The sequence below is a fragment of the Triticum urartu genome, chromosome 1A, assembly GCF_056163025.1.
Source record: "Triticum urartu cultivar PI428250 chromosome 1A, HENAU_Tu73, whole genome shotgun sequence".
NCBI classification, from domain to species: Eukaryota; Viridiplantae; Streptophyta; class Magnoliopsida; order Poales; family Poaceae; genus Triticum; species Triticum urartu.
The window spans coordinates 381,356,736-381,362,760 of NC_141873.1; the positions used below are offsets into that span (position 1 = coordinate 381,356,736).

Genomic DNA, 6,025 nt, shown 5'->3' on the forward strand with positions numbered 1-6,025 from the left:
AACAGGGGATGCAATGTGGAGCTTGCGGGCGTTCTCCGACGTGGTGCTGCGGGCCAATCGTTGGTAGAGGAGACATGTAAGGGGTTCCGCACGTGCGCGCGCTCACCTGGTCGTGTTTTGCGATCTCAAGTCACCGGAGGTAACGGCGTGGGTATTTGGCAGCGGACGTGCACTACTAGGGAAAAGCACATACACAGAAGCTTACCAGTAACGCGGTTTAAAAGGAGGCGCTACTGCTAATTAGTAGTAGCGAGGGGTATAAAACCCGCGCTACTACTAAGTTGATAGTAGTAGCGAGGGGTATAGACCCACGCTACTATTAAGTGGTCTTCACCATGCCTCCCGGGACAGGCCATAATAATAGCGAGGGGTGTAAAACCTGTGCTACTACTAAGTAAGTAGTTATAGCACAGGTAACACCCCGACGCTATTACTAAGCGTGTCCACTGCTGCACCATCCACCCCGGCCCGATCCACTCCCACCCCACCACTCTCTCTCTCTCATCCTCGGTCCACCCCATCCCGGGCGTCTCGCTCACCGGAGGAGTCTCGCTCGGCCTCCCCTCTCCCTGACATAGCCGCCACCTCTCGCCCTCCCATGAACTCCATGACGACGGCTGCCTGATCTCCATCCTCGCTTGCACTGCTGCCTCGCCGCAGCCCTGGTCTTCAAATCGTGGCTGCCCCACTTCAACCTGCCCGCCGCCAGGTCTAGCATACCATCGCCGCCGGCCGGTAGAGGTAGCTACTCCGCCTCCTCCTCCCCTCTTCCTTCCCCTACCTCCCACCTTCCTGCCTCAGCCCGGCGAGCCCCTGCTGCGTGCGTGACTAGGGACAAGCCCTTGATTTTTGTTTAACAAGGGATGAGGCCTGCCAATTTGTTTCTACGGAGAGCCCTTGTTGTTTACAGAGAGCCTACACTTATGTCAATATTTTTTTGTCAACTACTGTATCTATCTTCTGTACGGAGAGCCGTATATGTTTCAGACCAAAAATTTGCTTCTCTATTCCCTTGTGATTATCATGTCTAGGTGGTCAAAACGATTACAGTAGATGGATAGACTTTTTATAGTTGGACCAAATGGACGAGATGCAGTGCCAAACTGGTACCTGTGAATTTTGCCTCAGTTTTGCTTCCTGCTAATCTGAATTTAGGGGAAGCTCTGAATTTTGTTATATTTTGCAGGGAGAGGAATAGACGCTCCAGCAACAGTGGTATTCTGTATGCACTCAAACAATAAGCATTTAGTGTTGTTTCATCGAATCAAAAGATACCAAAATCGGACCACATATGATTGCAGATTATGCGTGTGTATGTGGAGAAGATAACTGGGTCGATTGATTTGATGTTAATTTGTTTGCTTCACTCTGTTTATTTATGGCTACGATGGCGGCGGCGGCACACGAGGTAAATTAAACCCAGCCCCCTTCGCGTTCCCGTCCATTCCATCGCCCACCTTGTGTTCCTAGCTGACGAACCCCTTTCCTGCTCCCCCCTTTCCGGCGATTGAAGATGAGGCGCAGGTGGGCGCCGAGGGGGAGAGCCAGCAGCCGGCGCTGGAGTACGAGGAGAGGATCCACAAGTTCCCCGGTGTGGTAAAATTACCGACCTAACTCTGAATCCTAGTTAATTTCGCTACTTTCCTAATCACTCTGCGAACAAGCAGATCGGCCAGAAACCTTATGTTTGCTGTCCAATGTCAATGGTGGGGCTCGAAACCCTGGAAGCATGTTGAACCTCATGAATAGACCTGAATATTTGTTTTAGGTAGATGCTTGACCATTATGCTTTGGAAGAGTGCACGTGAGTCTACCATTTGAAACTATAGTTGACCAATCTAATTTGGCATGACCAGTTGTAGCGTCTCGGTGATAAAAGGTTTAACAATATCGAGGGATTTTGTTCGACCTTTGCATTTTCCTCAGGTTGCAATTCGTGTTGCACAAAGTAGTATATTTATTGGTCCATGTGTTTGTAGATAATAATGGATTTGAATGTCTGAATGTCACATTATGTCACTATAAATGTCGTTTTGGACTTTGATATGGTCTTCCAGTGTACAGTTTTGACATCATTTATCTTTAAAATATGCTTCGTCGAATAAAATAGGCACATATAAGCAGAGTACATTTCATTAGGCTTGTTTTATCGGTTTGGTGTTATAGATGGTTGACGGGGAGAGACGACACTGCCGGTTTGCTGAAGTGGTAGGTTGCCATTCAGGTCAGTCCCCAATACTCTTCTTCCTTGGGCTCGAGAATTTACTTGCATTAGGGAGTTAGCCGAGCCACATTAAACCTGGTGAAGACAATATTATGACTTTAGTACATTGGTAGTCAACAGAAGAACACAACTAAAATATGCACAGAAGTTAGTTAGGCTGTAGCCAGAAGCTGTAGAGACTGTTTGGGTGTGATTCCTATCGGTGGACTGATGAAATTTTTGGTAGTTGGATGGATGAATATACCTTGCATACATCTCTAGGATTTACATAATGAAGCTAACAATTGCTTGAGCCTACTATGTTATATATGTTAGCAGTATCCTCGGCCAGGTTAATTCCTAATGATCTGAATTGCTCGAATAGATGCAAACTTGTGGCCACACAAGTTAACTTTTTATATTTTACCTAATGATTTTTATACTAGCTAGCATTTCTCATATCACAAAAGTTGTTGCTGCACTTGGGATAGAATACAGGATTTTCTGAAAATGAAAGCAAGTTCACCATGAATACGACAGATACTAGGTAGTTTAGCTTGGGATAGAATACAATGCACGGGTTACAATAGAAGTTATTTCTTGTCTCACAATTACTGATTGCTCTTTGTTCTCATTTTCCTTTGTTAGCTGAAACTATGCCTTGTCTACAGATAAGTGGAAGCCGGGTTTGGAGCCACCGACATTGTCTTCCTTGGATTCGTTCGTGCAATAAGGAGGGGACCCGACCTTCTTCATGTGTCGATCAACAAGTAAGGACTAGCCTTCGGCTGTTACTATTGATTCATGTGCATGCGCAATAAAGAAAGAAAATACAATACTAGATTTGGACATAGGACGTGAACCAACAAGTTTTCACTTTCCTAACGTGGGTGCGGGGGTGATCGAGGAGAATTACCGTGGCCCGGTGGGTGTCGTGCTCTTCAACCACTTGGAGGTGGACTTCACCGTGAAGCCCGGTGACTACTGCACACGGATGATCATCCAGGTGATCGCGCCATAGGAAATCGCCAAGGTGGAGGTCCTCGACGCCATCGTCCGGGGGGAGGTCCACCGGCTTCTGAACTCCAAGCCTTGGTAGATACATCTAGAGAAGTGGTTTGTTTAGGTTGGTGGTGGAATGCTAGGGAAGGTACCCACCTTTTAGATGATGGTTGTGTTCGTCTGATGTTAAATGGGATGTCATGATTTCTTTCAGTAGAGATGTTGTTCCTTTACACGAGTTTATTTTGCACCGGGCATGTCTATTTCTATCCAGGAATAATGCATCTAAATTTTATTTTTTAATTCCTAATTAGCTAGTAGTAGCATGGGAGGAAAAGTGCACGCTACTACTACTTAGGGTAGTAGTAGCACTGGTTGAGCTAGTAGTAGCGTGGGAGGAAAAGTGCATGCTACTACTACTTAGGATAGTAGTAGCGTTGCTTGAGATAGTAGTAGCATGGTTCCATCCACGCTACTACTAACAGACGTAGTAGTAGCGTGGGTTGCATCCGCGCTACTGTTATCTACTTAGCTGTAGCGCGATACTAGGAGCGCGGGTACCCGCGCTGCTAGTAGCCAGTTTACCTGCGCTCTAGTAGCCTTTTCTGTAGTAGTGGTGTTTTGGGCGTTGGTGTTTACCGTGGTGTTTGTAGGCCTCATTTTTACGTCTGGTTTGTTGTTTTGGATGTGAGAATTAACGGTATGTTAGAGTTTTTGGAGATTAATTTCATCTGTAATTTCTGATTACAAGTTTTGGTGTTCTTGGTCGTTTTCCACACCCGCCATGCAAATGTGTTCTTCTTTTTCTGTTGTTTTACTTTCGAATTGGCGTTGTAGGGAGAGATATGAGGATTGTATGAAAATATTTGCGTTGTCAATTTTGCTTCTTTGAGTTGTTTCTACCCCGGATTCCAATTTTATTTGGTCGTTGGCGGAGGTGGTGTATGGCGGCTGACTGCAGCCTACAATTTCTTGTAATCTGGTCAAACTGTGTAGTTAAGTTGCATGTTTTTCAGTGTTGTTTGAATTGATGCCATATGTGTAGTTGGACTCCTCCATGTCAAAGTTGTCTTACTGTGCGTTGACATCGGAGTAAGTATTTTCTACTAGCTGCCTATTGATACCTCTGCACTTTGAGTATAAAGCCTGAGCCCTCTGTCACTTTCATTCTACCAGCTGCAACCAAAGAAAAGCGAGATGGATCCTAAGCTGGGAGAGGTCACAGAGGAGGAGGTGGAATACATCGTTGTGAGGGCTGCAACAGCGGAGCAGAGAAGGAGGAGGCACAGGTGCAGGCAGATGGCACGACGTGCTGCGGAGGAGGAAGTGGAGGCAGGGTTCAACAGACGCCGTGCGTGCAAGGTGATGGATACTTGCAACTCCAATGAACTGGAGCTTCTTTTCCCAGATGGTAGGGGAAGGAACCATATTCAGATCATCAGTTGGGCTAGGGCGAGAGCAGCCACGGCTCCACATCCATCCCACCAGGGCTAAATGGCGTCATTTCTTTGATCGTTATGACTGAAGTACTGAATATTATGTTTTTAATATTGTGTTGTGAGGGAGCAGATGTTTGAATGACTAAATGAATTCAACTGTCTAGCTCTGAATGTGTTGTTTTATCTTCATATGTTTGTCATGTGCAGCTTTTGAACTGCTGCTTTATCTGAAGTTGAACTGATTTGCGGTCAAATATTGCATGGCTTGTATAATAATTATTTTCTACCAGCTGGCTGCCCACCTGCCTATTTATTATTTTTATAATCTGCGAGTCTCCATGGCTATAAATTCTATCCATCTATGTGTGGTGTGGGCTCAGTCTCCCCATCCTTTTTCTTCCTTCTTCCAGAATCAAATCAAGGTTCCTCCCTCTTCTCTCTGTTGTTTTCTTCCCTGTTCCTGTGTTTTCCATGGAGGATGCCTGGCAAAGAAGGCGCGCATAGCTAATGGCTATGTGTACCAATCTGGTTTGGAGCTCACCCAGACTCAGCGCCGTGGCCAAATTTCTTGACTGTTGTACATCAACCATGGTTTTCGTGCACCCTATGTGTCACATCCCTGTTTTTAGTCATGCATTAGGATTGGTTGAACCTGTGCATCATGTTTAAATTTATTTTAAACTTGAAATGGGGGCTAATCAACCCCAACACCCCCCTGAAAATGCTAATTTCCAACAATTGGATTTTCAATGAACCCAAAATGCCCTTCATAAAAGCCCACCATTTTTGGTTTTGGTTTAAACCTCTGCCAAAAATGGACTTGCAAATTATGGAGCCAATCTGGATTTTTGAACAAGCCATAAGTATTTGAATTTGGGCATTTTAAATACTATAAATATTTCAAAGTGCTCAAATATCTTGGAAGTATTTTTAGGCAGTTGAGAATATTCTCAAATGTGCCTCTGAATATTTCCAGGATTTTCAAAAATGAAATAGTATTTATTCTATTTCAATACACATAGCAGGAAATAAATAAAAGCAAACAGAAAGAGAGAGAGAATTAGAGTTTACATGTCGCCCTGGCCTGGCCCAGCTCGGCCCAGCCCACTGTCTACCGCCAGTGATCCTCCTCTCGCCAGGAGGACGAGGGGCGCGTGGCCGCCGCCCGCAGCCACACGCCGGCCACCTCCTGCTTCTGCCGACGCCCAGGACGTCGTCTACGAGTGCCACGCACTCTCCCTCGTCCCCCTCTCACTTTCCCCACTCATCCCGTGCCCCTCTCCCTCCTCTGGCTCTCTTCCATCCCCTGCCGAGCGCAGCTCGTCGCCACCGACGCCGTTCACCGCGGCCACCGCCTCTCCCTCGCTTCTCTGACCGGCCC

The 6,025-nt window shown here is 46.2% G+C and overlaps 1 long non-coding RNA gene across 4 annotated transcripts; it reads left to right on the forward strand.

The window, feature by feature from the left end:
• Positions 1-450: 450 nt before the first annotated feature.
• LOC125513525 (uncharacterized) lies at positions 451-4,833 on the forward strand. 4 transcript variants are annotated; one of them, XR_007285973.2, is made up of 8 exons: positions 451-741; positions 1,187-1,222; positions 1,302-1,408; positions 1,514-1,596; positions 2,167-2,224; positions 2,875-2,973; positions 4,222-4,297; positions 4,382-4,833. It is a non-coding gene; the product is annotated as an uncharacterized LOC125513525 (long non-coding RNA). The 4 variants fall into 4 exon arrangements; XR_007285995.2 differs by having other exon boundaries at positions 4,251-4,297; XR_007285996.2 differs by having other exon boundaries at positions 1,187-1,215.
• The last annotated feature ends 1,192 nt before the right edge of the window (positions 4,834-6,025 follow it).